Below are 24,531 nucleotides of genomic sequence, written 5' to 3'. Positions count from 1 at the left end.
TGGGGATCTCTTTGCTAGCACTGAGGCAGGATTCTGTTGCTTTGCCCATACTTGGATCTGGGTCGCAGTCATGGGTGGCAGTCCTGGGGTGAGGAGGAGCACTGGCATAGCAGAACTTATGGCAGTAGTGGAGAGGGAACAGAAAAGAGTGCTTGTGGTCTATCACTGACCAGAGCATAGGCCAGGAGACGAATAAACGCCTCTTCTTAGATCATAACACCTTGGAAAAACTGAAAACTTATAGGTCCCTAGAAGTATCTCTAAAAACAGCTGCACAAACCCCTGGAGCTTGGGACAGTACACCCTCCATACTGGAAGCAGAGCCCTGCCTTAACAAAAAGTTCAAAAGTCAAATGATTGACAGGGAAAATGAGCAAGCAGCAGAAAAAACTCAGACTATAGAATCTCATTTAGGTGACAAGGAAGATCAAAACATACAATCAGAAGAAGACAAAGTCAAAGCTCCTACATCCAAAGCCTTCAAGAAAACTATGAATTGGTCTCAAGCCATGGAAGAGCTCAAAAAGGATTTTGAAAATCAAGCAAGAGAAGTAGAGGAAAAATTGGGAAGAGAAATGGGAGTGATGCAAGAAAATGGTGAAAAACGAGTCAACAGCTTGTTAAAGGAGACCCAAAAAAATACTGAAGAAAATAGCACCTTAAAAAATAGGCTAGGGGCAGCTAGGGGGCACAGTGAATAGAGCACTGACCCTTGAGTCAGAAGGACATGAGTTCAAATGCAGCCTCAGACACTTGACACACTTACTAACTGTGTGACCTTGGGCAAGTCACTTAACCCCAACTGCCTTGCATTCCCCCCTCCAAAAAAAATAGACTAGACCAAATGGCCCAAGAGGTCCAAAAAGCCAATGAGGAGAAGAATGCTTTTAAAAAAAATAGGCCAAATGGAAAAGGAGGCCCAAAAGCTCACTGGAAAAAAAAATTCCTTAAAAATTAGAATTGAGCAAATGGAAACTAATGACTGTATTAGAAATCAAGAAATTATAAAACAAAACCAAAAGAATGAAAAAACAGAAGACAATGTGAAATATTTTATTGGAAAAAATAACTGACCTATAAAATAGATCCAGGAGAAATAATTTAAAAATTATTGGACTACCTGAAAGGCATGATCAAAAAAAGAACCTAAACATTATCTTTCAAGAAATTATCAAGGAAAACTTCCCTGATAATCTAGAACCAGAGGATAAAATAGAATCCACCAATAGATCTTCTAATGGTAAAAGAATCCACCAATCACCTTCTGAGAGAGATCTCAAAAGGAAAACTCCCAGGAATAATATGGTCAAATTCCAGAGTTCCCAGGTCAAGGAGAAAATATTGCAAGCAGCCAGAAAGAAACCACTCAAGTATTGTGGAAACACAAACAGGATAGCATAAGACTTGGCAGCTTCTACATTAAGGAATTGGAGGACTTGGAATATGATATTCCAAAGGTCAAAGGAGTTTTGGTTAAAACCAAGAGTCACCTACCCAGCAAAACTTAAGTGTAATCACTGAAGGGAAAATTGATTTTCAATGACATGGAGGAATGTAATGCATTTTTGAGAAAGAAGCCAGAATTAAATAGAAAAATTGACTTTCAAATACAAGACTCAAGAGAAGCATGAAAAGTTAATAGGAAAGAGGAATCATAAGGGACTTATTAAAGTTGAGTTGTCTACATTCCTACATGGAAAGATGATATTTGTAAGTCATGAGACCATTCTCATTATTAAAGTAGTTGGATGGAATACATACATATACATACATACATACGCACATATATGTTGACAGAGCACAGGGTGAGTTGAATATGAAGGGATGATATCTAAAAAATAAAATTAAGGGATAAGAGAGAAATGTACTGGGAGAAGGAGAAAGGGAGAGGTAGAATGGGGTAAATTATCTCATATGAAAGAGGCAAGAAAAAGATTTCACAGTGGAGGGGAAGAGAAGGGAAGTAAGAAGGAATGATTGAACCTTACTCTCATCAGATTTGATTTAAGAAGGGAATAACAAACAACTAGGTATGGAAATCCATTTTACCTTACAAGAAAGTAGGGGGGGAAGGGGACAATGGGGGGCAATAGGAGGGCAGATGGGGAAGGGGGTAATCAGAAACAAACATTTTTGAAGACAGACAGGGTCAAAGGAGAGAATAGAATAAATGGGGTGGGATACAATGGAGGGAAATATAGTCTTTTACGACATGACTATTATGGAAGTATTTTGCATAACAACAGATGTATAACCTGTATTGAATTGTTTGCCCTCTCAGTGAGGGTGGATGGGAAGGGAGGAAGGGAGAGAATTTACAACTTAAAGTTGTTTTTTAAGCAATCGGGGTCAAGTAACTTGCTCAAGGTTACACGGCCAGTTATTTCTGGGTGTGGTGCTGAGTGTCTGAGCCCAGGATTCGATCTCCAGGTTATCCCAACACTGGAGGCGGTGCTCTCACTCGCTGAGCCACCTGGCTGCCCCTTAGAACTTAAAGTTTTAAAAAACAAATGTTAAAAATTGTTTTTCCATGTAACTGGGAAATAAGATACACTGGCAATGGGGTATAGAAATCTAGCTTACCCTATAGGAAAATAGAAGGGGAAGGGGATGAGAAAAGGTTGGAGGAGTGAGAGAAGGGAGGACAGATTTGCATGCCATCATGGGGTTGGAGGAGGGAGAGATGGGGATAAATTTTGGAACTTGAAATCTTGTGGAAGTGAATGTTGAAAACTAAAATAAATGAATTTTTTTAAAAAATCAACAAATATTTTGTTTTTCCCAATTACATGTAAATACAATTTTTAACATTCAAATTTTTTTTAATTTTGAGCTCCAAATTCTCTCCCTTCTTCCTTCTCCTCCCCCCTCCCTGAGATGGTAAACAAATGGATATAAGTTATACATGTGTAAACACGTAAAACCTATTTCCATATTAGTCATATCTTAGGAAAAAAAAAAAAAACAGACTCCCCGCCCTCCAAAAAGAAACAACATGAAAACTAGTTGAGTGAAAAATATTATGCTTTGATCTGCATTCAGATCCCCTCAGTTCCCTCTCTCTAGAGGTGGATAGCATTTTTCACCATGAGTCCTTTGGAATTGTCTTGGATCATTGAATTGATCAGAAAAGCTAAGTTATTCACAACTGATCATCGTGGAGTATTGCTGTTACTGTGTGCTGTCTTCTGTTTATGTTTACCTAGCCTTAATCAATGATTGGGCATCACCTTAATCAAACTGAGACCTATTAAAGACATTAGTTTAAAAAGCCCATGGTCTCCCACTGCATCCAGGGCCATCTCTAGTTGTCCTGATCTATATCTTACCACTGGACCCAGATGGCTCTGGAGGAGAAAGTGAAGCTGGGGACTTTGCATAGCCCTCTCTCATTTAAATCCAATTCACTTGCATGTGATGGCATCACCTTCCTGATATCATGGTCCTCTTAATAACAAAGGACAGGGGTGGCCAAGTAGCACAGTGAGTAAGAGCACCAGCTCCAGTGTTGGGATGACCTGGGGATCAAATCCAGGCTCAGACACTTAGCACCCACCCAGAAATACCTGGCTGTGTAACCTTGAGCAAATTACTTAACCCCAATTGCTTAAAAAAAAAAAGAACAAAGGACAAACAACAACAACAATGTTCTCCAGGTTATTTTCACTTCACTTTGCATCAGTTCATGTAAGATTTTCCAGTTTTTACTGAAATCATCCTGCAGCTAGCTTTTTTTTATCCACTATACCACACTTCAAAATTTAAAGCACTCTACAAATATCAGCTGTTGTTATTATGTAATGCCCTCAACCTTCTTAACTTCTCCACAGTATTTGGCATTGTTGACCACCCTGTCTTCCCTGATACACTTCCAGTTGTGTTTTGGTGATACTGCTTTGTTCTCCTTGTATCTCTTTCTCAGTCTTCTTTGCCGGATCATCATCCACATCATGCCAACCTAGTTGTGGACTTAGCCCAAGGCTCTAGCTTGGACACTCTTCATTTCTTATTTTTCTCCCTGTTTTTCCCTCTTTTCTCCTCTCTTTCTGTCTTTGTCTCCATCTCTTTCACACACACACATCATCTCTATACAGATGACAGAGGAACACAGCAGATAGAGCACTAGCCTCAGAGACAGAAATAGTTATGTCTAAGTTCCATTTGTGACACCTCCTGGCTGCATGACTCTGAGCAAATCACTTGAACTCTCAGTACTCTAGGCAGTTCTCTAAAATTAGGCATTGCAGAAAAGTCACTAATCTGTATTGTTAGAGAAAGTCCTCACCAAGACTTTTACCTTACACCCACAAGATGAATCAATAAGTCAACAAGTGCTTATGAAGTGCCAACTATGCTCAGGCACTAGGGATACAAGTTATAAAGGAAGGACCAATCTCTACTCACAAGGAGCTTAAAATTATTGGGGGGGAGGAGGGGAGAGACAGACAGACAGAGACTGAGAGAGACCAGGGAGGGTGGAAGGGAGGGGAAAGAGAGAGAGAGAGAGAGAGAGAGAGAGAGAGAGAGAGAGAGAGAGAGAGAGAGAGAGAATTTAAATATATCATATTAAATAGAAGGTAGTTTGAAAGGGAGGGCAGTAGTTGTTCAGAGGCATGAGGCAAGGCTTTATGCAGAAAGATTCATTCCCATACCATCAACTGCTATTGATATTCTAGAGATATCTCAAACTCAATATGGTCAGAACAGAGATCATTTTTATTCTCCTCTCCTCCACCTCAACCCATTCTTCTTTCCTGTTTCTATTGAGGATGCCACTAACTTTTTAATCACCCAAGTAAACAATCTCCAAGTCATCCTCAACTCCTCCTTCACCTTCATCCCAAATATCAATATGCCAAGTCTTACCAATTCTACCTCTACAATACCACCTCCATCCTTCCCCTTCCCTCTACCCATACTACCATGACCTTAATTTGGGCCTTCATCATTTTCTAATTGGTGTCCCTGCTTTAACTGCCTCCTTACCCCAATCCACTCTCTACATGGTGCTAAAATAATATTCCTAAAGCACAGATCACCCTCCACTCAATAACTTATAGTGGCTCCCTATTGCCTCTAGGATCAAATACAAACCACTTTGACATTTGTAGTACTATACAACCTTGCTCCAGGATACCTTTCTTCTATGCTACTATCTTTCATTCACCCAAAGATCCAGACAAATTGGCCTTCTTGCCATTCCTCACACATGACATTCCATCTTCTCTCTGGATGCCTTTGAAAAATCTAGGTCTGGAATGCTCTTACTTCTTAGCTCAGCTTCTTAGAATCACTAGTTTCTTTCAAAGCTCAGCTCAAGGGGTATCTCCTATAGCAGAATTTCTAATACCCTTCCCCCAAGATGGGGGTGGGGGAGGCATAGAAAGTATCAGCAGTGCTCCATTCACCCTTCAGAAAATTACTTTGCGCGCATTTTGTATAAATTTGGGACTTACTTTTTATCTACTCATTGTTTCCTCAAACAGAATGCCTGGTGCTTATAAATGTTTGACTTCTTGGTTAACCTGTTACAGATATTTAATAATCAGTATTAACATTTGTCCAATTTTGAGAGTTTACAGTAGCACCCCCTATTCAGTTACTGGTATTGGCATGAACAGTTTGAGTTGCATGTGGGTTGAGAAACTGACCAATACCAGGATAATTGATCATCACAATAAACCGCATTGCAGATAACAATACAGAGCCCCCTACTAATAGTATACTGTTTTTCAGATATTCTTGGCATGGTTAACATTACAAGCAGTCCCATTCTGTTTTGGTTTCAAATCTCTGGCAGCCTCTACAATCCAGTAGAGGACTGTTAAGAATGCTATAGAGGGCAGGGTCTCATTGTTGCTCACTGAGGACCGAAAGCTCCCCTCACCTAACACCACGTAATGGCCAAGGAGGAGAAGTTGGGACCGGATGACTCTTCCAGCCCTGAGAGTCTCCTGGATACATTGCTGCACAACCTTTACAACTTCGGAAAGACCCTAGTTGAAAAGAAGAAAAAATAAAAAGGAGAAGAAGAGAGATTCAGTAACTGCAGAAGCCATAACAGTGGACACAGCCTTGTAGCCAGAGTCTCCTTCCAGAGGTCAAAAAAAAAAAGTGCTTCTAGCTTCTTCAAAATGTTTAAGGAAGCTTTTTTGTGATTCTTCTGAGGGTTCCACTGGTGCTGCTCTTACAGACGTCTCTGCAACAGTTTCCCTTGCACCATTGCTAACCAAGGGAAAAAGAAAACCAGTGGAAGTGGTTGAGTTTCACAGCTGGAATAAAAAGAAGAAAACTGAAGTAGAGCCACCCAAGGTTGAGGACACAAAGACAAAAATCAATGCCCTTGAGAAGGATATGGGTACGAAAGAGTTTAATTTCGAAAAGGCCCGTTTGGAAGTGCATCGATTTGGGATCACAGGTTATAGGAAGGGGAAAGGACAGGTTCTGGAACAGGAGAGAGCCAACGTGCTGGGTGCTAAGCCTACAAAAAATAATTATGTGAATTACAAGGTTTTGCAGGAGCAGATCAAAGAAAAAAAGAAGCAGCAAAGGAAGAAAAGAAAAGAATGGTCCAAGTCACAGACACTTTCAGAAAGAAGAAGAGAAAAGGTTCAGAGGATAATCGGAAATCCAAAAAAGAAAGAAAGAAAGAAATCAGCCCCCAAGATTTTGTCAACAGAATCAGCCGGAAAAATTGGAAAATTCAGAAATGGGACCTTGATTCTGAGTAGTGTGGACATCAAGAAAATAAATTCTTCTAAAGTGACTAAATGAAGCATTTACTGAAATCAGCTGAAGAGAGAAGCTGAGAAAAGCCCCATTATCCTAAAAGAGGACATAAATTCATTCAGAAATTTCCTTCTTTTCACATTTTTGCTTGGCTTTTTTTATTTTTACAACATGGTTAATAAAAAAAAATGCTATAGGGGTGGCTATAGGTGGTGCAGTGAATAGAGCACTGGCCCTATTCTGACTGGAGTCAGAAGAACCTAAGTTCAAATTCAGCCTCAGACACCCGACACACTAGCCATATGACCTTGGGCAAGTTGTTTAACCCCAATTGCCCTGCCTCCTCCTCTCCAAAAAAAAAAAAAGTTTGTATCACATGTTTATAGCCCTTAGATATAGCAGGGTGTTGATGCCAAAGAACTAATAGAATTTGTATCTACTTATGAAAATTTTTAGAAGAAAAGATCATAGGATAGTAGATTTAGAGCTGAGCATTTCTCCCCAGTGTTCATAGGATCATTGATTTAGAGCAAGAAAGGAATTCAGAGGCCATTTAATCTAATGCCCTCATTTTTTTTTTAAGATAAGGAAACTGAGGTTCAGAGAAGGTATGTGACATATTGGAAGTATGGCCATTTGAACTTGAATTCCTTGATTCCAAATCCCATAATTCTTCCACTGTCTTTCATCTTTTGAGACAAATGGTTCTTTCTCTCTTATATTAATAACCAATCAATATTGGGAGGGATCCAAGTGTTTTTTCTTTTCTATTTCCTCATTCAAAGTCCAGTCTCTGAAAAGATATTTCTGACCCTGCCCCAAAAATTTACCACACCTAGACCATCTTTGGTTGGAATTCTTGCCATACCCAACTAGAAAACCTTACAAAGAGAACCTAATCTAGGTTAATTCTGGCCCATTATGTTCTACTCTGACAGTCTGGGGTGAGGGAGTAGAGCCCTTTGTCTAGATCACCTGAGGCTGGAGGTGATCTGAGTAGAGAGGAGTAAGAGTGACACTATCAAAGTCACGGTCCCCCAGGCCCTCATTAGAATAGTTCCTCTCATTATAATATTCATTCTCTCATTAATTGTGAACCAATCAGAGTTGATTTCTGCCTTCAGGAACACCCACTCTTCCAAGGGCATGTAAGTGTTAAGAGGCCTCTAAGATTTGTCTTTGGTTTATGAGACAAAGCCAAATAAACATCCTTTTCATAATTATTTGCTAGCCATAATTAATAAAATGATTATTAATTATCCAGAAATTGTTTCTCAAACTTTTCTTGGCATTCACCACACTTTTTTTTGTATGCCCAGCACTTAGCACAGTGTCTGCCATATAGTAAACACTTAATAAATTTTTATTGATTGACTGCCACATTATGGAAGGGAAATAAGAAGTCATTGGTTCTGACCCATATCTGAACAAGAATACACTTTAGAACATAGCCAGCAAATGATCATCTGTCTTCTGCTTGAGGCTGAACTTTGTACCACCTCCCACACACACACAACACACTACCTGTTTCTACTTGTGTCCAGATCACTCCAGGTAACTCAGTACAAATTCTTCTATCCAGAACCCTCAGTTCCTTTTCAGTGCTATATCTGTCCTGATGTCTCTAGACATTGGGCTACCTAGCTTCTTCAATTGTGTTCATTGTCTTCCTCCTAAAACCATTCATCTGTCCAAACTTCCCTCCTAACATACATTTTTAATCATTCTTCCCCCAGTCCCTCAAGATTATTGCCTTAAGAGTCAGTGTTTGGGTCTTCTTTATTCTTCACTCCCCCATCCAGATGTTTCATTCACATTGTTCTATGCTTCTATAACATTTTCCATATTATTTCTTCTATATTCTCCTACAACACCTTTTGGACCCACTTCTCCCTATCAGTTTCCCCATCATAGTGTTAGCCTAAGTTCTAAATGCTCATTTATTTCCTAGAATTCTTGCTATCCACCTGCTAATCTTTCCTCCTCCAAACTATGCAACACAGGGGGATAAGAAGAATTTTCTTAAATACTGTTTTGGTCATATCATCAGACTACTTAGAAACCTAATTGCCTCTTGAAGTTAGAATACCCAGTCATGAGCTTTGAGAATCTACTTATGCATTGCCTCTTCTACTTCTCACCCTAGGGTGTATTCCACACTGTAGGAAGACTTAACTCTTCCCTGTTTAAAACTTACTCCCTTCTGCCCCTGAGTCTCTGCCTGGAATGTCCTCTAATGTTTCCCCCATGAATATAGTGTGCTGAAAGGCAGACTAAAATGAGATAATAATTGTAAAGTGCTTGGCACAGTACCTGGTACATAGTAAGCTCTATATAAAGGTTAGCTATTATTATTATTATTATTACTATTTTCTTCTTTTCCCTTCATAAAGTCTGCAATGAAGGTCTGAATATAGCGAGTAGTCAATAAATGTTGGCTTTTCAGTAACTAAACATTTTCTCTCATAATTTAGAATTTTTTATTTACTAGAAATGAGATTACTGAGAAATGGAGAAACTTTTGACCCCTGAGAAGGCTTTGTCAGTCAAAAATTCATAGCAAAGAAATGAGTAATGCTCTCCAGAGCATGACTTTGCAAGTGTTCCATTCCACTAAGATTCAGAGGATGACCATACTTCATGAAAATACTAAGCATTAAATTCCAGGAACAGGGGCCAGACTAGTAATTGCCCAGTATGGTGAGTGAGCAACTAGTGACTCACTAGTACCTTAATCACGGATTTCCATCAGCCATAAGCAACTCTGAGAAGTGGGCAAGATAAGTGGATGAATTAATACTCTTAAAACCTTCCTAGGCTTTCTTCTATCTTCTTTTCCATGTCAGTCACACACAGTCTAATGTCTCTCTCTGGTTCCATCCTTATTACCTTTCTCTTCACTTTAGAAACATCAACAGTCCTGAACACCTTTCTTAACATATTTCTTCTATGAGGCATCCAAAGCAATGTTAGTGGTTGAAATAAAACCCTATAGAAATGTCAATTATTATTTAAAGAAGTACAGTTGTACTATTTTCCAGCACATATAGCAATAATTCATACTAAACTAACAAAATGTTGTAAAATCTATAAGGAAACCTGCTTTAATAGTTATAAAATGATCATTTATAATGAACATTTTAATGACAGAAATACGGAAACTTTTAAACTAATTCTGTCTCAAGTTTCACTGAACTCCAACAGATAATTAATAATTATTATTTAAAAAGAAGCTAGAGATTTCAATAGATAGACCTCTGACCTTGAAGTCAAAAAGAACTAAGTTCAGACATGGCCTCAGACACTTATGACTAATAAGTCACTTAACCTCTGTCTGCCTCAGTGCCCCTCAATGGGGATAAAAATAGCCATTAGCTCCTGGGGTTGTGAGGATCCAACGAAATTATATTTGTAACACACTTTGAAAGCCTTCAGCTTTATCTCTATTAAAGCTTATCTAAACCTTAAGGTTTACAAAATGCATTACAAACATGATTTCAATTGATCCTCACAATAACCCTGACAGCTCAACACAATCAGTATCCCCATTTTACAGATAAACCGAAACTGAGAAACGTCAAGTAACTTGCCCAGAGTGACATAGCTAGTAAGTATCTGAGGCAAGATTTAAACTCGGGTTTTTCTGACTCCAGGTCTACTACATGATTCTCTATAGGGATTCATAGAGAAGGGGGTGGCTGGGTGGCACAATGAATAGAGCACCGGCCCTGGATTCAGGAGGACCAGAATTCTAATCCAGCCTCAGACACTTAACACAAAACTAACCATGTGACCTTGGGCAAGTCACTTAACCCCAATTGCCCTACCTTCCCCCCTCCAAAAGGAGAAAAAATAAATTAATGGAAGAGAGCAGTTGCATAGAATGAGTTCAAAATAGTGTTTACATACAGATCAGAGAGCTGTTTCACCTTCAGAGAGGTACAACCCAATATCTAATAGCACTTATGTTGGAAAGAGGCCACCTACATTTAATGTTAGTCATCTGTTACTATCCTTGGCCTCACTGTGACCAAGAACTCCATCTCACTTGTTTCTGCCCTACCACATTATCCCACTTTACAGATTCTCTCCAAGATTGAGAGCCAATGTAGCATACTAGAGAAAGTGCTGTATTGGAAGGGAGTCAGAGGACTCAAATTCAAATCTTGACTGCCACAGTCTACTGGTATGAAAGTCAAACACATTTTCTGTTGTCTCAACTTCCTAATTTTTAAAGTAAGACCCAGGTTCCATTTGTTGTTGGAGCAAGACCATTATATTCAAATGTCCAAAAGGCATATTTCTCTCTGATTTTCATCATTTTACCTTAACAGACAAATTATTAGAAAGACATTCTTTGTGATTAAACCTTTTTATTTATTTTTTCATGATCAAGCATCCTAGCTTTTAGGATTATTACACTGACAAAGACATGCTGATTGAAGGGTGAGTCCGAATTAGCACAGTCATGGTTTTTAAAGAAAACCCTCCATACCAGTAGAGAAATGTTGAATCTGAAAATCTGGTTCATTCTAGATCTTTTTGTGCTCTAAATCTGCATTTTTAAATAAGTGTAACTCATAATTAAATAAATGTAATTAATATTAGCTAAATTGTACAAGCAAAGGTTATTTGTAGTCAGAAAACATCAAGTTATCCAATTAATTATGTCCATTCAATGTTAAAAGGGGAAAATCCCATCAATCAGTTTTCTGGTGTGACCTGAACAACTGGGTAATGCCCTAAACCTTTCACTTTTCAGCTGATTGGTTTGTTACGATGTAGACATAGGGCTAGGGTGCAAACACATCTCTTTACACTCAAATTGGTCTGTTCTAATACCCCATCTCTTTCTAAAAACAGATTTCTATAATTCCTTCGATAGACATAAGCAAATACCCTGAGTAGAACAGCTCTATAGAAACCACAGTGGCACAAAGCACTTCTGGTGAGATAAGATGGTGAAAAACCATTTTAGAGTAAGGGAAAGTGTTGAAAATCAAAGGATGTCGTAATCAGAGGCTTAATGGTATTTACACAGGATATAGCAAGCTCAAGTTGTTCCGATCTGAGTAAACACCTGAGAAACTTTTTGAGGAGAAGGAAAGTCACATCCTATGATTCTGCAAATATTAACACAGCACTTAAAATTTTTCAGTTACTGAAATGTGTCCGTGAACACTGATTTTTGACCCATTTCAATATATCCCTTTTGGATGGTAAGAGGGGAAGGATTCAGTCCCAGGGAACACACCCCCGGGCCATTTGAGTTTACTTCTGGTAGGATTTAATGGTGCATTTCTTCTACTGTTCCCCAAGAGCTAAAGGTATACAATTACCTGGTTCTAATACATCCCCTTAGAGTCCATCCCCCCAAGGAAGCCTCCAGAAAACCTGACAAACTAGGGAGAGAGCAGAGTCAGGTAAGAAAGGCAAAGTTCTGAAGTAGCCAATTTGTCTAAAGAGAGCTCTCCCATTTATCTACACCTACTCTGCTCCAACTGGAAAGACTAGATTTCTGCTTTACAATGGCAGCTAATAAGATGCTAACACACGGCAATGGCTTATTGTGTTGCATTTTAGCCAGGAACTATAAGAGAATCAAAGCCTTAGCTCCCTTTCTCTGGGCTGCTACGGATACCCAAGGGCCAGATGTGTGCCCCAGGTTCTAAGCCACTTCTCCCACTCACTCCATAATGTAGAATCATGTCCTCAGGGACCTGATCTTTGCTTTATGGGGGCAGATACTTATCAGGTAAATTAATCCAAGTCTAGATCTTAATGAGTCTAAGTGGCTTAGCACATTCTCTTCTCTCCCCAAGGGTATTTTCATTTTCATAGAGATACACTGATACTTAAAGCTTTCCCCTCAAAAGAAAGAACTTTCAGCCTTGTTGGCATTTTGAGGATTTAGGAATGGAGAGGTGCTGGAGCCAGCTCAAACTACTTTTAAGATCTGATAGGTTTTCTGTGTGAGTTACAAATCAGGGCTTCATTTATTGTTTTGTTGATAGTCTAAAAGACTTAAGACAGTGATGGAGAAAATGTTAAATTTATAAGTGTGTTGTGTAAGTTTTGTTTTTTATTTTTTGAGAGTCAATTGTTAGGGGCCATCTAATCTAGGGGTTCTTACCTTTTTCTGTGTTAACAGACCCCTCTGGCCATCCAGTATAGCCTATGGTCCCCTCAGAGTAATGTTTTTTTGGATTTTTGCTTTTTTGGAGGGGGAAGGCGGGGCAATTGGGGTTAAATGACTTGCCCAAGGTCACACGGCTAGTAAGTGTTAAGTGTCTGAGCTGGATTTGAACTCAGGTCCTCCTGACTCCAGAGATGGTGCTCTATTCAAAGCAACACCTAGCTGTCCCCAGAGTAATGTTTTTAAATGCATTTTTTAAAATACAAATGAGTTTAAAGGAAATCAATTATATTGGAATCAAATATATATATGTCATACAATTAATATATATCATACAATCAAATATATAATGGAATCAATTTTTTTTGAGTTTTATAAACCTTAGATTAAGAATACCCAATCTCAGGCGGCTAGATGGAGCAGTAAATAAAACACCAGCCCGGAGTCCGAAGGACCCGAGTTTGGTTCTGGCTTCAAACACTTAACACCCACACAAAAATACTAGCCTGTGTAAACTTGGGCAAGTTACTTAACCCTAATTGCCCTCCAAAAGGCAAAAAAAAAAAAAATGCCCCATCTGGTCCAACCTCTTCATCCTTCAAATAAGGAAACTGAGGCTTAAATTATAGAAAACCTGTTCTACTTATGCATAAGGCCAGTCCTAGAGCTGTAATGATAATTATTTAATAGGCCACAGTATTGTTTTCCATTAAATCTGTCCTAATTTCTTTGAGCATATTGCCTTATAAAGAATTGCAAATCAACTTATCTTGTCTTTCACTTAATCTTCTCTTCTTCAGACTAACCATACCCAATTCCTTCAATTCAATTCTATCTTTGTCAACTTAACTTGGCCAGGATCTAAGTCTGATTTCATTTTGTGGAAGGTGGGGAGAAAAAAGATGAAAATGTGGAAAGTGCATGTGGGGAAATGGTGCTTCACTGAACTTGTTTTAAAAAACCATAGCCATTTCCAGGGTGGGGGTGAAGGGGGAAGGAGAAAAAAAAGAAATGTACATAATAATTTTATTATATGTTTGAAAGGAATAGGAAGTTGTGCAGAGCAGATTTGCAGTTTCAGGTACAATCATCTTTTTTTTTTTGTTGTACTATGTTATGGAAATGCTTGTTTTAGTCTATAAATGAAAAATAAAATAAATTTTTAAAAATAACGTAAAAATTATCCTTAATGGTTCCTAAAAATAAAGCACGGCTAATTCCAGGAGCTGTGATTTAACATGGACACTCAAAAGTAACTTTATAGTTTGTATTTCACAAATAATCCATTTTTAAAATACAGAAAATTTTGTAATTTGGGGGCAAGACAAGGTTATTTTTGTTTTGTATAGGAATGACTTTCATTCATATTTCTCCTAGTAACACAGACTCTCATCTGAGAATACCAAAACATTTTCTAATTTCTGCCTTCACTTCCATGCCAATATTCAAGGAGGTACTGCATCACTACACATGGAAACTTTCTGGTGTCTAGTTGAAGGCCCCTTTCCCATGTAGCTACATGAATGAGTAAATAATCAAAACAATTAGATCCCCCAAAGTAGAAGCATTTTGACAAATGAGAATAAGCCATCTAAGTCAACATAGCACCAGGGCACTTTTATGAATGGTGACAGCTAGCCTCAGGTCTGAAGTACACTTGGAAAGTTGGTGAAATGTCATCTCTGGGTCCTTTGGATCTCTTAAAGGAGCTTTAACCCTTTGGAGTCTATCAAGAACTTCTATTTTCTCTTTATCAAGTGCTGTTGACTTTGAAGAGGATGGTCAGAATTAGAAGTTCTCTCTCCAAAGAGAAAGAGCATGAATCAATGAGCATGAAGAGACCTCAGAAACCATCCATTCCTCATTTTACAGATAAGAAATCTGAAGCCCAGGAAGGTGTGTCCAGAGTGACAGGAGTAAATGTTAGAGGCAGTTATTTGAACCCAGGTATTATGACTCTGGGAAGTGAGGTGACTCAGTAGAATGCTGGGCCTAGAATCAGGAAGATCTGAGCTCAAATCTAGACTCAGACACTTACTAGCTGTGCGACCCTAGGCAAGTCACTTAACCCTGTTTGCCTCAGTGTTTCATTTGTAAAATGAAATGGAGAAGGAAATGGTAAACCATTCTAAGTATCTTTGCCAAGGAAACCCTAAATGGGCTCATGAAGAGTCATATACAGCTGAAATGACTAAACAACAACCTCTGACTCTAGAAGCAGTACATTTTCCACTGAACCACATTGCTGGGGGATGGGGGTGGAATGGAGTGGAGAAGAGGGAAGGAAGAAGGAGGAAGATTCAAATTGTAGCGCTCACCCTTTGTGCTGCATCTAAAATGACTCAGAGTATTCCAACAGAACTTGTTAGGCATTAATCCAGGGAAAAGGTCAATAGATGCACATACATTTCTTTACACATTAAAAAAAAATCCTTAACATTTCCCTGAGAAGTAGTAAGGACTGTTGTGTGGAAACAGTGCCAGTTCTGTTGTTCAAATTCCAGCTCTTCCATTTACTGTCTAACCACCCAGTGATATCTTACCACTGGACCAAGATGGTTCTGGAGGAGAAGTGACTTTTCACAAACCTCCCTCACTTAAGTCCAATTCACTTGTATTCATGGCATCAGCTTGCCATGGTCCTCTTTGAGAACGAAGGACAAACAACCACAATAACAACAACACAATCAGTGGAGAAATCATTGGCTCTGGAGTCAGTGAATGTGGATCACATCTTCCCTCTGACAGTACAGTTATGACCTTGGATGCATCTCTTTACCAACCTGAGCCTCAGTTTCCTCATCTATAAAATGATGAGGTTGGACTAGACACCACCCAACATTGCTTTCAGCTCGAGATCTATGAGCCTAAGTCACTTCATCTCTCTAGGCTTCAGGTTCCTCAGCTGTAAAATGAGGGAGTTGTACCAGAGGGTCTCTAAGAGGGTTCGCCTCCTACCATCCCTATTACTATAAAGGGCAACATCATCCTCCTAAGTCCCTCAGGACTCATCCTTAACTCCTCACTATTTCTTACCTCCTACTATATGGAATCTGTTGCAAAAGCCCTGTCAATTTCACCTTTGTACATTTCTCCAATACCCATCCTTCTCTCCTCTGACACTGGCACCACCCTGGAACTGGTTCTCACCCCAAGAGCCTATTATTAAAGAGATTTGTTCTGTGAAGTTTGGATTCAATCAAAAGGCCGCACTTGAGGACCTAGAGGGGCACATGTGGCCTTGAGGCTGAAGCCCCCCCCCCAACTAGACTATTGCAATGACTGTTAGTGGGCCAACCTGCCTCAAATCTCTTTCCATTCTAATCTATCTTCCATTCAACTGCCAGAATTATTTTCCTAAAGTATAGATCTGACCATGTCTCTCTCTCTGTCTCTCTTTTTCTGTCTCTGTCTCTGTCTCTCTCTCTGTCTCTCTCTCTCTCTCTCTCTCTCTGTCTGTCTCTTTCTGTCTCTCTCTGTCTCTCTCTCTGTCTCTCTCTCTCCTCAATAAACTCCAGTGGCTCTTCATTACCTCCCAGAGCAAATACAAAATCTTCTGTTTAGCATGTGAAGCCCTTCATAACCTAGTCCTCTCCTACCTTTCCAGTCTTCTTATACCCTAATTAAGTGTATTCTTGGGTATTAAATGGTATTATTCTTCAGTACAGTAGCACTGGCCTCCCAACTGTTCCATGAGCAAGACATCATCTCTTAGCTTCAGGCATCTTCTCTTGCTGTTGCCAATGTCTGAAACGCTATCCCTCCTGATCTTTGCCTACTGGCTTCTCTGCCTTCTTTTAAGTTGCTATTAAAATTCTTCTCCAAGAAACCTTTTCTATCCTTTCTTAATTTTAGTGTCCTCTCTCTTCTGATTATTTTCTATTTAACCTGTGTATAGGTTATTTGTACATATTTGTTTGCTTCTTGTTTCTCCCATTAGATTGTGAGTTCCTTGAGGACAGGGAGTTTCTTTTGCCTCTTTTCATATCACCAGTGCTTGGCAAAGTGCCTGGCACATAGTAGGCACTTAATAAATTGACTGACTCTAAGGCCCTTCTTGTTCTACATTTATGATTGTGCCCGGTCCATTGAGAAATCAACCTTTATTCTTCTTATCTCAACAGATTAGTGAATGGCATCTATTAAAAAAAAAAAACAACTTTCTGCCTTAAGATTCTAAGTCTGTGATTTTATCATGGAGTGGTTGCATAGGGATCTTCTTTTTGTATTGGTCTCATCATTAATGGAATAGAATCTTTTTTTTTCTTACCTAAAACTTCTAGTGTTTTAATTCTGCTTTTAAACACTAAGTTAGAGTTGACTATTTTCTTTTTCTTTCATGAGCTGAACATAAAAGATCTATGGTTGAGTTTGGATAATAATCACCACCACCACAACAATGTTTATGTAGTTCTTTAAGATTTGCCAGAGGTTTTACACTGGTTATCTCATTTGATTCTCATAAAAGCATATAAGATAGGTACTATTATTATTATTTACCTTTTACAGAGGAGGAAACCGATGTCAAGAGATATTAAGTGACTGGCTCAGGGTCACATGGCTAGAAAACTAAAAGTACTATTCAAATTCAGGTCTTCAGGACACCAAACCCTGTAGTCTATCCATTATGCTAGCAGCCTAGCAATAATCATCACAGCAAGGCTTCCTTATCGAAAAAGTAGAGTTGGGCCATGTGTAAAATTTTATCCAGGGTGATTTTTTTTTCAAAATGCCTAAAATGTCCTTTGTTGAAAGCTAATTGTCTACCATGGTTATTGTATTCAGAGTGGGGAAAAAATGGCTCTGGCTCCAAAAGCAAGGACAAAGTCTTATTTTTTTCCTCCTTGGAGAAAAAATGTCTTGAATCATTTCATCAAATTTAACCCCCACAAATTTGGGGTTAGAAATGTATGTGCCAAGTTTCAGGCTGAAAGAATATGTTTTTGCTGACATTATAAACCTCTCCTAATGTTGACTATAATGGAAGTGCTGACAATGCTGGAAACACAGCACTACAAATGTGATACTAATCCTCTCTTTCACTTCTATGGCAACATTGAAGAGCTTAACCACTAAGCTGTGCCTTTCAACCAGAGAATTCTTAATGATATTAGCCATAAAAGCAGCCCATCATTAGGTACCCTATACTTACAAAGTGATTTCTCTGACACATAGTCAAAAGCCAAATTAAAGATAAAAATTAAAAACTAAAAATGTTAAGTGGTTTCAAAGTTCTTATATCTGGCAACCCAAACCAGCTCTCAAATGCCAGATTTTTCTTTTCTGACTATGTTCTGACCAGGAGCTAAATTAACTCTCTGGTTTTCAGGCTATCTTCCAAAGAAAATGATCTATAAGCACCTCCCAGGGGCAAATTCTCCTCCAGAGAGTGCGAACTGAATAAAGTCTGCTCATTATTTGGAAGTACAGCCAAATCTAGTAGATTTTGCTGCAAACAAAAAGTTAGCTCAAGCAAAGCCATCACGATGGATTGTTATGCCCAGGACAAGCAGCCAAATAGAGATGGGTAGAGCATCAGACTTAACCCTAGGATTCCTTGAAACTATTGAGGGAGAGGGCAGGGGAGGAAGAACCCCTCCAGGAGCAGGACTGAAGGGATTGTTGTATGTTGTTCATCCTTCTATTCTCAAAGAGGACCAATGACATCAGGAAGGTGATGTCTTGACTTGCAAGTGAGTTGGACTGAAGGGAGAAGGAGCTGTGCAAAATCCTCAGCCTCACTCTCTCCTCCAGAGCCATCAGAATCCAGTGGCGAGACACATATCAGAACAACTTGTGATGGTCCAGATGCAGAGGGAGACCTTGGCCATTTTAAGCTAAGGTCTTTCTCAGGACTCAGTTTGTCTGAAGCAACACCCATTCAGTAGTTAAAGGCTAGGTAAGAACTGAGGCAAAAGATGGTCTAGTATATCTTCACAAAAGAATCAGTCTGGGAGGAGAAAACCCTCAGAGTTTCTGGCCAGAACAGAAACAATTGCTCCTTATACTTACTATCATCCATCAAAAGCCAAACAAGGGGCAAGTGAGGACTGGGTTGGGACCTATTATTGACCAATTGGGAGATAGCCAGTTCTGGGATTAGACTAGGGTTCCGCCCCATGGGAATCACCCATGGGAATCACATTCACTTGGAGATACTTTCACTGCCTTCAGTTTAGATTCTCCATATAGACCTCTAAAGGAACTCAATTGAATCCTTAAAGGGGAATTATCCAGAAGGAATGAGATAGAATATTACCCCCAATTACTATACTCTATTCCCTGTTCAAGATTCCTATAATGTTATCTGAAAACTTCTTGGGGCAGAGAGTCATATCAGAGGGTGTGGGTGTGGGGGACTATGCCAGTCTGGACATCTCTCTCTGTCTCTGTCTCTCTGTCTCTGTCTCTCTCTGTCTCTGTCTCTCTCTGTCTCTCTCTCTCTCTCTCTCTCTCTGTCTCTCTCTGTCTCTCTCTCTCTTTCTCTCTCCTTCTGTCTATCTCTTTGTCTCTGTCTCTCTCTTTCTCTACTTCTCTCTGTCTCTGTCTCTGTCTCTCTCTCTGTCTCTCCCCAAGCTAGATATAGCTTGAAATAGATTAATGTTAAATTGAATAAAATGGTTTCTGACAAATGAGCCTAAGTCACAGAGTACAGCATTAGTATTCATATTTTTTCTTTGACATATAGAATGAGCAAAAGAAGACAGATAGCCAGAATGATGTCTCAATGCCAGAAGAACTCAAACAAGGTCTCCAGCATGTGGGATGGAGTCCATTAGGTGACTTTTGGAAGGATATTGGCAATAATCATGCAGCAACTATTGATAGCAAAGTATTGATCAAGGGAACTGATGAATCTATGAGATCACAAATTTATTTGAATATTCATGCTAACGAGGTGCTAAACTCATCTACAAGTTCTTGTTGTGGTGTAGTTTGTCCTTCTATTAGAAGAGAACCAATGACATCATGGGGTGATGTCTTGACTCCTGCAGGAATTGGATTTAAGTGAAGCAAAATTTACAGTCTTCAGCTTCATTCTCTCCTCCAGAGTCAGCCTTTGAAGGGACTCTAAGCACCTCTAAATGTCTGTGCCCTGAGGCAAAACCACAACCCTCTCAGGGTAAGTCCCCCTAGCCCTGCCCCACTTACTGCTCAGACATCATGTACTGTATGTTAATGTGAATGTGTGTCTTGGAGGAATGCTAATTTCACAAAGATACAGAAATCAACTGACAGGAGACAGAACATAGTGAAAAAGATAACTACATCTCCCCTTCTATTTGGAAGAGCTCCAGTCTTCTCTTTTAACTGTCTACTTGGAATCTCCACCCACCCACTACCAGTATCCATGTCTTGAACTCCCAACTCAATTACTCTATCCTTCATCCTTGATGGCATTGTTTAGTTGTGCCTCACTCTGTGACACCATTTGGGGTTTTCATGGCAAAGACACTAGAGTAGTGGTTTGCCATTTCCTTGTCCAGCTCATTTTATAGCTATACCCTCTTGTACAACACAGTTAAATGACTGTCCCAGGGTCACAGAGCTAGTAAGTGTCTGAGGCTGTATTTGAACTCATGGAAATGCATCTTCCTGATTCCAAGCCCACTGCTCTATCCATTTTACCACCTAAAATGGATGTTACTAAAGCTCAGGTCCAACACATCACTCCCCTGCTCAAAAAGATTCAATGGCTCCCTATCACCTCTAGGATGGAATACAAATTGCTCTTTGGAATTTAAAGCCCTTTATAATCAGGCCCTAATGATCTTTGCAAACATCCTCTCACAGTGATACTTCATAGTACAGACAAACTAGTCTAGTTGTTGTTCCTTGTACACAAAATCTCATCTTCTGCTTATATGACTTTTCTTAGGCTGCCCTCTATACCTAAAATGCTCTACCTTCTCACCTTTACCTCTGAGAATACCTAGCTCCATTCAAGGTTCAGCTCAGGTGCGCTGTTCCGCATGATACATTTCTCCATCTTCCCGGTTGCTAGGTTCTCCTTCCTCCCCCCTCCAAAAAATCATTTTGTGTTTATTCTGTGTAGATTTTAGAATGTAAGTTTCTGGAAGGAATTTTTTTTTTTCATTTTTGTCTTTATATGCTCAGAGTCTATCATAGTGCCTGGGACATAGTAGGCACTTAATTCTTATTGAATTAAATCTACCCCTCCTCAAATTTCTCATAAAACTGTCTGGATGTCTACTTTGTACCCATGTCACTCTCTTCTCTTCTATCACAATTATACATGCTCACATCTTTCTCCCCATTAGATGATAAGCCTCTTGTGGGAAGGGTCTGTGTCCTATCTATCTTTGTATCTATAGCCCTTATATCAAGATTTTGTACATAATTAGGAGCTTGAAATGAACTGAATAAAATTATCTAAGTCATGGACCTTTTGTAATGACTTAAATAATAAGTATGGGCAGACCAATCAAATCTACATAATTTGTTTGATAACACATAAATTTGTAATGGAAATTATTGCCACCATAATTTTAAATTTGATGCAGAGATGAGACTTATATTTCCTATGGTTGCAATTATTCAACAATGTCTAATACTGAGTATTGGTAAAAAAAAACTGAACATTAAATTTTAAGTTTAAATTTTAAAGGATTAAGGTTTGAATATTGCATATAGAAGAAGTACATTAGGAATACTTTAGAATACATTATAATACAAACCAATCATTTCTGGTTATCAAGAAATGATTTAATATAACAGGATATTTTTATTTAAAATTTTGGAATTTTTGAAAAATAATTGTTCCATTGAAAGTAAAAATGAAAGAGTGGATACAGCAATGCAAAACAAAAGATTTACCCAGTGCCTGTTCTAGGCTTCAGCAGTCCCCAGACCTCAGAGAAACTGCTTTGAGGCAGTACTAGGAAATATGTGGTAAAGTTGTCTAATGACCCACAGTGGCTCCCTCTGTGAATAGGTCTCAAAACTTAAGGATCCTCCCCTGGTATGATGACATGGACTTGGAGAACAGTCCCTACCCTCAGGTAATATCAATATTCTTATTGATAAAACACTTAAGAAACTAAAGATGTGATGGGCTAACTACACTGAGAAGAGATCAGAAGCATCTGCCAATGACTGAGACCAAGAAAAGCCCTGACCCTTGGGCCTTCTGGATTTTCTAAGTCCATATTATTGTTGCCATATACTATTGATTTGTCTATTGATTCTGTGCCAAATTTAAAAGCACAATATGCTATTAAGCATGTTTGTCAGTTATGCTACAGCGAGGGGAGTACTAATCAGAAAATATATCCATTTAAGGACAGGCAAGTTTTGCCTTTGTACAGGCTCAAGAGCTGATTTCTAAATGGACAAATGACAATAATTCAAATCCCACAGAGAAGAAGTTAGTGCTGCCTCCAAAGAAATAGGCAGTGTTGAGGACTATATGGTAGGCTACTCTCTGGCAGATATAAAGAGCTTGGGATTTCCTCAATACTTCCACCCAGGGAAGTGCATTCACATGGATGCTAGGATGAACTTGGACGGGCCTGGGTCTGTCTAGACTAAGATTGAGATGGCAACTAACAAGTAGTTGTTGTTTAGCCATTTTTCAGTCGTGTCCAACTCTTCCTGACCCCATTTTGAGGTTGTCTTGGCAAAGATACTGGAGTGGTTTGCCATTTGCCATTTCCTTTTCCAGTTCATTTTACAGATGAGGAAACTGAAGCAAACGTGGTTAAGTGACTTGCCTAGGGTCACACAACTATTCAGTGTCTGAGGCACATTTGGACTCAGGTGCAGATTTAACTCCCGGCCCAGAACTCTATACACTTCACCATCTAACTACCCCAGTAATTGCTTGCTAATTAAGTAACCAATAAGTCAACAAGCCTTTATTAAATACCAGTAAGTGCACTATGCTAAGTCCTGGAGATAAAAAGAAAGACAAACATACTAAAATTAACAAGGAGTTAACATACTAAATGTACGTAAATAAATGGGCCCGAGTAGGAGAGAGGAAGCAGAGGGAGGCAGTCTTGGAGAGGAAGACCTGAGCGACCGAAAGGATGGGGAAGGACTTTAGCTAAAGGTGCCATTTCAGCCGAGTCTGGAAAGAAGCCAGGGAAATGAAGAGGCAGAGGGGAAAAGGAAGAGCATTCCAGGAATAAGAGACAGCCATTACAAAGGAGCAGAGTATCTTGTTCAAAAACAGCAGGCAGGCTGGCATCAATAGACCACAGACTACATGGAAGGAATTAAAGCGTGGCAAGACGAAGTGCCAAACAGCTTCCTTTTTATTTGATCCTGAAGATCCATAAGAGGAAGCTCTTGGTTTTCATTGAGCAGAGAAATGACATTGCTAGACCTGTGCTTTGGGAAAATCACCTTGGCAGCTATGTAAAGGGTAGATCAGATTGAAAGGGAAGTATATGAGAGATCCTGTAAAGATAGAAATGACAAAATGTTTGGGCGAGGGAAAAAGGGGAATCAAGGAGAAAATTAAAGTTGCCTTCAATCTGGGAGACTGAGAGGATGCTGGGGCCCTGAGACACAGTCCTGCCTGACCCAGGCTCCAAGCCTTAGGGGCCCTTCATGTTTTTGAGGGTGCTGCTCACCACAAGCTGGTTGGTTGTTTGTCCTTCATTTTGTGTTTTTTCCATCTTTTTGAAGGGGGAAGGCAGGAAAATTGGGGTTAAGTGACTTGCCCAAGGTCACAGTGTTTCGTGTCTGAGGATGGATTTGAACTCAGGTCCTCCTGAGTCCAAGGCTGGTGCTCTATTCACTGAGCCACTTAACCACCCCTTGTCCTTCATTTTCAAAGAGAACCAATGACATCCCAGGGTGATGTCTTGATTTGATTCGGAATTGGAGTTAAGGGAGGCAGAGTTGCACAAAATTGTTGCCCTCGTTCTCTCTTCTAGAATCATCCAAGTCCAGTGACAAGACAAAAGTCAGGATGACTGGTGATGGCCCAGGATGCTGTGGATGACCTTGGTGTCTGATGTCTGAGCAAGCTCTAAGTGCCCCACAGAACCTGCTTCAGCTGCCTTCATAGCCATTGGAACAAATCATTCTTATCATCCCATTCCCTGGGGGTAAATCTTCACGTGCTTGGAGCAGACATCCCCCTAACTCACCAATGGTTTGAGGCCTTTTGGTTACCTCCAACCTGGCTTATCCCATCTGCTGAGACAGTTTTACCCTGGTGTGGCTGCTGTACATACTACAGCTTCTTGGAGCTACAAGTGAGAGTAGGTAGGAAGCCTCTATACTACCACAGAATTCTTGGTACAGGACAGACCAGACCTCACCAGTATTCATCCCCTCCACAGGGGACATAGGTGCTATATAATCCCCATTTCTCAGATGATAAAATCTAGGATAAGAAAGATTTAAGTAGGGGCGGATAGGTGGCACAGTGAATAGAGCACTGGCCCTAGAGTCAGGAGGACCTGAGTTCAAATCCTCAAACACTTAACACTTACTAGCCATGTGACCTTGGGCAAGTCACTTTTTTTGATTGCCCTGCCTTCCTCCCTCCAAGAAAGAAAGGAAGGAAGGAAGGAAGGAAGGAAGGAAGGAAGGAAGAAAGAAAGAAAGAAAGAAAGAAAGAAAGAAAGAAAGAAAGAAAGAAAGAAAGAAAGAAAGAAAGAAAGAAAGAAAGAAAGAAAGAAAGAAAG

At 39.6% G+C, this 24,531-nt stretch overlaps 1 long non-coding RNA gene and 1 pseudogene across 1 annotated transcript in view; one reads left to right on the top strand and one right to left on the bottom strand.

Annotated features, from left to right (window-relative positions):
• Positions 1–24,531, bottom strand: part of LOC138153850 (uncharacterized) — a 70,522-nt gene that overhangs the window by 18,295 nt on the left and 27,696 nt on the right. The window lies entirely within an intron of this gene.
• On the top strand, positions 5,901–6,887 carry LOC138153842 (uncharacterized protein C1orf131 homolog pseudogene; annotated as a pseudogene).

Source organism: Petaurus breviceps, unplaced genomic scaffold, assembly GCF_028583685.1.
Source record: "Petaurus breviceps papuanus isolate PSGF00001 unplaced genomic scaffold, PetGlider_PUasm1.0 151, whole genome shotgun sequence".
In the NCBI taxonomy this organism is placed as follows: domain Eukaryota; kingdom Metazoa; phylum Chordata; class Mammalia; order Diprotodontia; family Petauridae; genus Petaurus; species Petaurus breviceps.
Note: the sequence above shows the minus strand (reverse complement) of the source record. Positions and strands in the feature narration are given on the sequence as shown.